At 50.4% G+C, this 9,742-nt stretch overlaps 1 pseudogene; it reads right to left on the minus strand.

The window, feature by feature from the left end:
• Positions 1-5,257: 5,257 nt before the first annotated feature.
• Positions 5,258-6,740, minus strand: LOC129484567 (docking protein 1-like; annotated as a pseudogene).
• Positions 6,741-9,742: the final 3,002 nt, after the last annotated feature.

Genomic DNA, 9,742 nt, shown 5'->3' on the forward strand with positions numbered 1-9,742 from the left:
AGGGGAGGCAGGCCTGGCGGCGCTCGTGTGAAGAAGTTAATTCAATTCGCTCTGATAACCGAGTTATTCCGATCTGGCCCCTCAGCCCCGCCCCCAGCGAGGTCCCATCCCGGCGGAGACTGCGGAGGCGGCCCAGGAAGGGGGATGGAGACCGGGAAGAGACGGAGCCTGGGATGGGGACAGGGAGGGGACGTGGCTAGACAGAAGAAACAGAGACCGGGAGAGAAAGGGGCAGAAACAGTGATGGAGACAGGGACAAGAGATACAGGTACACAGAGGGAGACAAGGACGGAACATACACAGCGAAAGACAGGATGGAGCGGGGACAGGGCAGAGACAGGAGATGAGGGTAAGAGAGAGACAGGAGGAGACAGGGAGAGAGGGGGACGAGAAAGAGAATGAGGTAGGCATGGAGACAGAAGGGGTCGGGAGGAGACATGGACGGCAACCAGGATTGCGGTGGAGAGCAGGGGAGGGATGAGACAAAACAGAGGCAGGAATCGTGAGACAGACACGTATGCCCAGGGACAGTCTGAGAGAGACAGGGCCAGGGACAGCCAGGAGCGCGGGAGCAGAGGCTGAGGGCGGAGAGAAAACGCCTCCAGGGAGCTTAGACACGAGGGCTGGAGCGCAGAGGGGGCCCAGGGATGGTGCTGGAGGCTCTGGGGTGCGGCCTCCACGGGGCTGCGGAGAGGGAGGGTCGTGGGAGCTAGGTCCCTCTACCCTGACTTGTCCCGAGGCCCACACGACCCTGCACCTTCAGGGCCTGCCTGCCTCTCCCCCAGTTCCCTCAGCTCCATCTGCGATATGCGACCCTGTCCTGTGACCTTGGGCTCAGGATGTGATGGATGTCAGAAAGGAATCGTACCCCGCGACTTCTTTATTGTTCTTCAGTCTCTTACCCCTGTTCTCCAGGGCCCCCCGCTTTTTTTCTCCAGGGAAGCCACCTAGACTCAGTCTGCACCTGGCCCAGACATCCCTGCACACATTCAGTCACCAGCTCTCCCGTGCTGTGGGACAGCGGGACACATTCAGAATCCTTACCAAGAGAAGGGAACAGATAACTTCTTCCGTCGCTCCTGAGCTGGGTTGGGCAGCTCGTCCACTCAACCCCCAGCCTCCTCCACCGATCTTGGCAGGTCCTGTAGATGGGGAGTCCAAGACCCAGGGAGAAGCCGCGGGAAGGGCGTGTCTTTGTTTCCAGCTGAAGTCCTTGGGGGTTGATATAAGGACTCCTGGAATTCTCCCCAAGTTTGTCAGGACAGAGGGGAGTGCGTCTCTCCTCAGGTAATCCCTGCCCCGTCATCCGTTCTGGGCTTCGCGGGAGGACTCTCTATCCCCAATCTCTCAATCTCCGGAACCACTCCATGCCAGGGGATTTTTTCGAGGTTCTCAAATTACCTCTTGTCAAATGTTTTTATTGTGGCAAAATACACATAACATAAAATTTACCATCTTAGCCACTTTAAGCTATAGTTCTGTGGTAGTAAATACATTCATATTTATGTATTAATACTATCCGTCTCCATAACTCTTTGAATCCTGTAAAATCAAAACTCTGTACCCGTTAAACAATACCTTCCATTTCTCCATCCTACCTGCAAACCACCATTCCTCTTTCTGTCTCTATGATTTTGTGGTTTTTTTTTTCAGACAGTCTTTCACTGTCACTCAGGCTGGAGTGCAGCAAGGAGATCGTGGTGCAGTCTGGCATTCCTTGGCTCAAGCGATCCTCCCGCCTCAGCTTCCTGAGTAGCTGGGACTACACGTGCACACCACCATGCCTAGCTAATTTTTAAATCTTTTGTAGAGATGGGGGTCTCACTATGTTGCCCAGGTTGGTCTCTGTTATTTTGAGCAGGGACCTCGTATAAGTGGAATCATACAGTATTTATCTGTTTACTTATTTATTTTTGAGATAGTCTTACTCTGTCACCCAGGCTGCAGTGCAGAGGTGGGATCATAGCTCATTGCTGCCTCAACCTTCTGGGCTCAAGCAATCCTCCCGCCTCAGCCTCCCAGAGTATTGGAATTACAGGTGTGAGCCTCCACACCCAGCCCAGTATTTGTCTTTTTGGCTTATACTCCTTTTATATATCCCATTTCCTTATCCATCCATCCATCCATGGACATTCGGGTTGCTTCCACATTTTAGCTGTTGTGAATAATGCTGCTGTGAACATGGGTGTACACATACCTGCCTAAGATATTTGTATCTGCTTTCAGTTCTTTTCAATATATACCCAGAAGTGGAATTCCTGGATCATACAGTAATTCTCTTTTTGTTTTTCAAGGAACTGCCACAGTGTTTTCCACAGAGGCTTTTCCATTTTACATTCTCATCAGCAATGCATCAGTATTCCGATTTTGACACATCCTTGCCAACCCTTGTTATTTTCTGTTTTTCTCAAATGACTTTTTAGGTCTAAACTTGTAGAGATTTAGACCCGATGGCTCAACTGCTTCAAAAAGTTCTCCCTCCTGGTGTGTGAGGTGCACCTCTCCCCCTCAATATATCCTCTACTGGGAGTCCAAGGGATCTCAGAATTGGGAAATCAGATGGGGTCACTGCTCTCAGACCCTCCCATGGCTCTCCATTGCCCTCATGATCAAGTTCAAGCTCTTGCTGGCCCGCCATGTCCTCGGTGCTAGCGCTCCAGCCTGCCTCCCCCTCTTCTTGGCTTTCTTTGCAGCCATCACACACTAATCTTTTGGTTCAGAGCTCTTCTCTCTGGCTGGAATGCCCACTTAATTCCCTGCCCTCCCACACAAAACAAACAAAAACAAACAAACCCAAGCCTGGTTGACTCCTATTTATCCATTGGGTCTCAATTTGGATATCACTGCTTCCTGGAAGCCTTCCCTGATGCTGCTAGACTAGGTTGGGCATCCCTGCCGCGTCCCATAATAGTACCTCCTCTCTTTTGGTCACTCAAATGACCTTGTTGAAATGTTTGCAATACAGTGCAAGGTCTTTGGGCAGAACTATGTCATCTTGTTTCTCACTCACTCCCCAGCCCTACCGTGGTGCCTAGCCCATCACTCTGCATATCATAGGTCCTCTCTTATCTGTTTGTCAAATGAATGGATTAGGCTAATCTGAAATCTTTGTGTTGGAGAATCCTGCTCTTGCTTCCAGGGAAGAAATTCTCATCCCCTGACTCCACTCTGCACTCTCTGAAGAGGGATCATCCTGCCCTCTTCATTTCCTCTCTTTCCAGGGACAGGAAACTTCTTCCCTCATGGGTCAACCTCTGCCTGGAAGAAAGTCCTTCCTCATCTGAGGAATTTGCAGGTGGCCATACCCCTTCCCCAGTGAAGATCACCAGCACTAGGAGCAACTGAAGCTTGCATGCAGGGTCAAGCAGAGATATGAGGGGAGGCAGAGTCCCAGTGCTGCCTAAGGCCCTGGCTCCAGCTGTCTCAGAGACCATGATCTAGCCCTGTCACTTTTTTTTCTTTTTTTCTTTTCTTTTCTTTTTTTTTGAGACAGAGCCTTGCTCTGTTGCCTAGGCTGGAGTGCAGTGGCACAATCTCGGCTCACTGCAACCCCTGCCTCCTGGGTTCAAGTGATTCTCCTGCCTCAGTCTCCCGAGTAGCTGGGATTACAGGCACCCGCCACCACGCCCAACTACTTTTTGTGTTTTTAGTAGAGATGGGGTTTTACCATGTTGGCCAGGCTGGTCTCGAACTCCTGGCCTTAAGTGGTCCACCCACATCAGCCTCCCAAAGTGCTGGGATTACAGGCATGAGCCACCATGCCTGGCTTAAGCCCTGTCATTTCTACAGTTTAGTCCTTGAATCAATAAATTCCCTTCTGTCTAAACTACTTTTGGTTGGGCTTCTGACACTTGCAACCAAGAGTTCTGGTCAGTACAATCTTTAAAGACTTAACACATTTATAGGTAATCAAACGAATGGTAATGGTGATTAGAAGCTTTATTGTAAGATGTTACAGGGTTAGCTGGGCAGGAACTGGCCTTTCCAGGCCGCAGGATGTGGAGTTGGGATTTCTGTCTCTGCAGGCATCCATTTGCATCTGCTGATCAGCATAGGAGCTGAGAAGCATTCCAAGGAAGTGTTTTAAACTATGTCCACTTCTGAGTTCAGACCTATATAGACAGGTCTCTCAGATGGCAGAGGTGAGGGAACTTTGGAAGCCAGCCTGCACATATGTGCACGTGTGTGTGTGTGTATGTATGATAGGGGTAGGCAAAGAGGCTTCCTGAGAACTCACCATCAAAGAAGAAGGAGACAGGCAGCAAGGGCCTCATACCAGAACGGCTGGTGGTTGAGAGTCTGATATGGGGAGCTCATCCTGACTAAGACCTCCACCCCCAAAATTTGTGTACTCCTGGGGGAGCTAAAAATGCTCTAGCATGAAACACTGTCACCACAGTCTTGCTGTGAAGCCTCCTTGCAGAGCAGGACAGCTTCACTTCCAAGAATGATGACAAATTCTGGAGCCTGGTTGCTGGGTTTCAACTCTGGTTCCACCATTGATGAGCTGTGTGACTTAGGGTAAGTTATTCAACCTCTCTGTGCCTCAGTTTTCTCATCTGTAAACTAGTTTTTGTTTTTTTAGAGACAGGATGTCTCTCTGTTGCCCAGGCTAGAGTGCAGTGGCATGATCACTGCATCCTCAAACTCCTGGGCTCAAGTGATCCTCCTGCCTCAGCCTCTCCAGTAGCTAGGACTTCAGGCACGGGCCACCATGCCCAGGTTAAATTAGTTCATTTTATGATTAGATGAATTAAAATACATAAAGTGTTGGAATAGTGCCTGGCACATTAAATAAATCAGCTATTTAACCACCACCACCATGACAACCCCTTCTCCCTCTTTTTAAAAATTTTTTTATTTATTTTTAAGCCCAAGCTGACTTTCATGACAATTTAAAAATTTTAAAATATATCTCTGGCAAAGAATAGTGCAGGGGTAAGGATCCAGGCACAGTCCGACATCTCTCTGAGGCCTCCACACAGGCCCCTCAAACCGCACCCACTCTGACCATACACCACTTTCCACAGACCTGGTCCCGCAGCTGTCCCTTCCTTTGGGGAAGGGATGGCTTTAGGGGGATGCAGAGCCCATCCTCAGCCCTGCCATCTGCCCCACTTCTTAGGACTTCCTGGGATTGACTGTCCTTCCCTTGACTCACCATCCCTCTGGTCCCCTGGTCTCACACGGCATGGCCCCTCCCACCCTCTGGCTTCTGCTGGTTCTAACCATTTTCTCTGATCCCTAGTGCCACCTCCACATGGTCCTCCTCAGCCACTTCAGCCTAGTCCTCCTTCTCAGGTAGAGACCTTTGACTTGACCCCAGTCCTGTCAGTCCCTACTGTAGAAAGCACACAGTCCCAGCTCCCTGAGGCCCCACTCTTCTGGACCTGGCTGTACAGGGCTGAGTTGTGGCTTTTGCTGCTCCTGCCAGTTGCAGTACTAGGTTCAGGGAAGAATGGGCCCTGGGACTTGGAAGCAGGGAGGGTCTTTGTTCTCTGGGTGGGTGGCACAGCGTAGTCATCAGTGGCAGGGTTGTAGGGGAGCTTGTAGCCCTCCTACTTTACCTGAGCTTGACATCCCACGCATCTTTGGGCTCCTAAGGCAGATCATAAAGGCCCTGGGGAAGGGCTGGGGCCAGGGCCTCGGGTTCATCATAGATGGGATCCTCTTTGGGGTCCGTCAGCTTAGCCTTCAGCAACTGCTGCTGCTCATGCTCATACAAGTCCCAACAGAGAGGTTTCTTCCATTGTACTCCCTTTCCTGCCCGAGAAAGGGTGCTGTCCAAGAGGTCTGAGTATAGGGAGCCCTGGGATGGGCCTGAAGCAATGTGCAGGGAGTCTAAGGGCTCAGCATACAGGGCTGGGGGGCTGTCAAGGAGCTCTTGGGGCCAGGTGGGGAAGATAGCTTCCCCTCTGCCACCTTCCTTTCAGAGGAATCAGCTCTGAGAACATTGTGCCCCTGTCTGGCCTTTCCCTGGGCCTTCTGCCGGTGGATGGCAGTCTCACCTGCCTGGAAGATGTCATTTCCCTGTGCCGTCTGGAAAGTGAAGGTTCCAGGGCCCAAGAGGCAGCGGCGCTGGCCTCAAAAGAGGACATGACCTTGTCTCGGCCATAGCGATGCAACAGAGTGTAGGGCCAGGACAGGAGCAGCTCCAGTACCTGAGTCTGGGCTCCCATGGTCAGGAGAGTCAGCCTTTCAGCCTCCACCCTCAGCACATAGGAAGCATGCAGGCCACAGTGCTCTACCGCCTCAGTCCTCTGCACCGTTACCCAGAACTGGGATCCTTCCCAGGTGGGGCTGCACAAGGAGTTCTCCAGCATCTCCAGGGCAGAAAGCTCAGGTGGGTTATTGGTAGGTTCCAGAGTCCAGCTGCCTTTCCGAAAGGGGTTTTGGCACAGTGTCTGCAACCAGGCTGCACTGGACGGCACATCAACAGCCAGCAGGTGCTAGTGCTGTGCAGTGTCCAGGTGGAAGGCAGTGGTGCTGGGCTCAGGGAGGCTCTCCACAGCCACGGGGGCCAAACTCATACACTTCGCCAGATGGATCACCTTGCAGTCCAGACGGCACGAGCTCCCTCGGCCACTCCCAGAGCTCGACCCCTTATGGTCAAAGAACTCGAGCCGCGCTACGCCATGGGGACTGGCCGGGTAGAGCACAGCCCAGGTCTTCCTCCACCTCTTGGTCCCAAAGTGCTGACTTTGTGAAAAGAGTGGCCCTTCCATCACAGCTCTGTCCATGGCCCCTAGCGGTTCCTTCCCCCCTTCTTCCTCTTATCAAGTGACTGAGTACTGTGGCACTGACAGATCCACACCAGACTCTGGCCAGGCTCCCTCTGATCTGTTACTCCTGAAACTTGCATATATAACCCAGACACGATGCACCACAGCATCACCTTTACCTGAAAGACTCAGAAGGCATCAGGGCCCTGCAGAGTTACCCAGCCTGATGCCTTCATTTTTGCAGATGAAGAGACCAAGGCCCAGCGAGGGATCCTATAGAAAGAGTAAAACCAATGAGCATGTGTCAGAGGAGGAGTCCCCCACAGAAGGAGCGGCAGGTAAAAGGATCCTTGGGGACAGATACAGTGGGGACTGCCCTGGATCTTCTGCTTCGTTCCCTGCTCTGACATTAACTTAGTCTGTGAGCTCAGGCAGTGGAAGCGGTTGAGGAAGGACCTGTGCCCTGGAGCACTCTTTCTGCCAATGGTAATTTGGAGAGTGGTATCCTGGGGATTCCCAGGTGTCACCACTTTATTCTCACTTCTGCCAGAAACACTGATCTTAGCCTCCCTTCGGAAATCTGAGCAAGAATGTCCTAGGCTCAGAGTGTGACCACTGCGCTGGCTTCTTACTCCAGCGCACTCCTGCCAGCCCTCCTCTCCTCTGGGGGAGCACACGGAGCAGCGGCTCCTCCCTACCATCGAAATGCATCTTTGTACCCTCCAAAGTGATGTCTTCAGTGTCATCGTTATTCAATAATGATCAGAAGCCGAGCTTGATCAGACGTCCAATATAACTTCTATTAAATCATGAAACTTTTTTTTTTTTTTTTTTTTGAGACGGAGTCCCACTCTGTCACCCAGGCTGGAATGCAATGGCACAATCTCGGCTCACTGCAACCTCCGCCTGCCGGGCTCAAGCGATTCTCCTGCCTCAGCCTCCCGAGTAACTGGAATTACAGGCACGTGCCACCGTGCCCAGCTAATTTTTGTATTTTTAGTAGAGATGGGGGGGGGGGGGTTTCACCATGTTGCCCAGGCTGGTCTTGAACTCCTGACCTCAGGTGATCCACACGCCTCGGCCTCCCAAAGTGCTGTGATTACAGGCGTGAGCCACCGTGCTGGCGGGATGCTTTCTTTAAGGATTTCCCAGTCTGGTGGGCACATGGGAACTTATCTGGGGAGAGGGGGCATTTCTCTTTAGAATGTCTTAGTTGTTAGTGTAAGACAGTGGTAGAGAGAAGTCTTGTTGATTCCTTTAAAAAGGGGAAAGAAAAAGTTTGACCCTACTAACCTTGCTATGCTCTGACAAGCTTATACAGGTGATATGGTTTGGCTGCGTCCCCAGGCAAATCTCATCTTGAATTATAGCTCCCGTAATTCCCACGTGTTGTGGGAGGGACCCGATGGGAGGTAATTGAATCATGGGGGTGAGTATTTCCTGTGCTGTTCTTGTGGTAGTAAATAAGTCTCACGAGATCTGATGGTTTTATAAATGGGAGCTCCCCTGCGCAAGCGCTCCTGTCTGCTGCAATGTAAGACGTGACTTTCTTTGCTCTTCATTTGCCTTCTGCCATGATTTGAGGACTCCCCAGCCATGTGGAACTGTGAGTACATTAAACCTCTTTCCTGGCCGGGTGCGGTGGCTCATGCCTGTAACCCCAGCACTTTGGGAGGCCGAAGTGGGTGGATCACCTGAGGTCAGGAGTTCCAGACCAGCCTGGCCAACATGGTGAAACCCCGTCTCTACTAAATATACAAAAAATTAGCCGGGTGTGGAGGTGCCATGCCTGTAGTCCTGGCTACTCGGGAGCCTGAGGCAGGAGAATCGCTGGAACCTAGGGGGCGGAGGTTGCAGTGAGCCGAGATCATGCCACTGCATTCCAGCCTGGGCGACAGAGTAAGACCCCATCTCAAAAGAAAAAAAAAGGTTTCTTTCCTTTATAAATTATCCAGTCTCGGATATGTCTTTATCAGCAGTGTGAGAACAGACTAATACACCAAGTTATTGTGCATGGGAAGGAACCTGCCAATGGGCTGCCATAATGAACAATTGTGGAGTGGTCATCCAGCACCATTCTTCCCTCTTGGGAACTGTCACATCCATCTAGATGGCTACCCAGGGACCATTGCTTTTACATAATCCTTCCCTCAGTCATAATTGGTCCAGGTGTGGACCCTTTTCAAAGATGGGTCAGTAAAACCTTTCCTTACCATTTTTTCTTATTTGAACTTAGAAACAAGTCATTCTTTTGTTTTTTTGTTTGTTTCTTTGTTTTTGCTTTTTAAGAAATAGAGTCTTGTGTGTCACACAGGCTGAAGTTCAGTGGCGCAATCATAGCTCATTGCAGCCTTGACTTCCTGTGTTCAAGGGATCCTCCCACCTCAGCCTCCCAAGTAGCTGGGACTATAGGTATGTGTCGCCACAGCCAGCTAATTAAAAAAGATTTTTTTTCTGTAGAGTTCTAGTATATTGTCCAGGCTGGTCTCAAACTTCTGGGCTCAAGTGATCCTCCTGCCTTGGTCTCCCAGTTCTCTGGGATTATAGGTGTGGACCACCATGCCTGGCCCAAGTCATTCTTTTTTGAATGGTGAAAGCTATAAATATGAAGTTCAGGAACTGTCTGCAAGCATATTTTCCATCATGAAGAGAAAAAAGGTGATCTGCAGTGAAGAAGGCAGAAATAAAAAGTTGAAGCAAAAGATAAAGATAATTCTATTAGGATTTAAGTTCCTAGTTCCAGTTATTCCTGAGACATCCTTGCTTTTTTTGCAAATTAGTTGTTCAGCCCCTTATTGGATTTTATTACCCAATACATTCTTCTTTATGTTTAATCTGGTTCAAGTTGGATTTCTGTCACTTCCAAGCAAAGGAATTCCAATTTAAAAATCGGTACAAGGTGTAGAGTGATGCACATGGCAGAACCTAAAACATGGAACTGGCCCTGTTGATGTTGAGGGTAGGATATAGTAAGACTCCCTCCATCCTGAGTCTGGAAGTGAGCTGTTCGTTAGGTGGCG

Source organism: Symphalangus syndactylus, chromosome 6, assembly GCF_028878055.3.
Source record: "Symphalangus syndactylus isolate Jambi chromosome 6, NHGRI_mSymSyn1-v2.1_pri, whole genome shotgun sequence".
Classification (NCBI taxonomy): Eukaryota; Metazoa; Chordata; class Mammalia; order Primates; family Hylobatidae; genus Symphalangus; species Symphalangus syndactylus.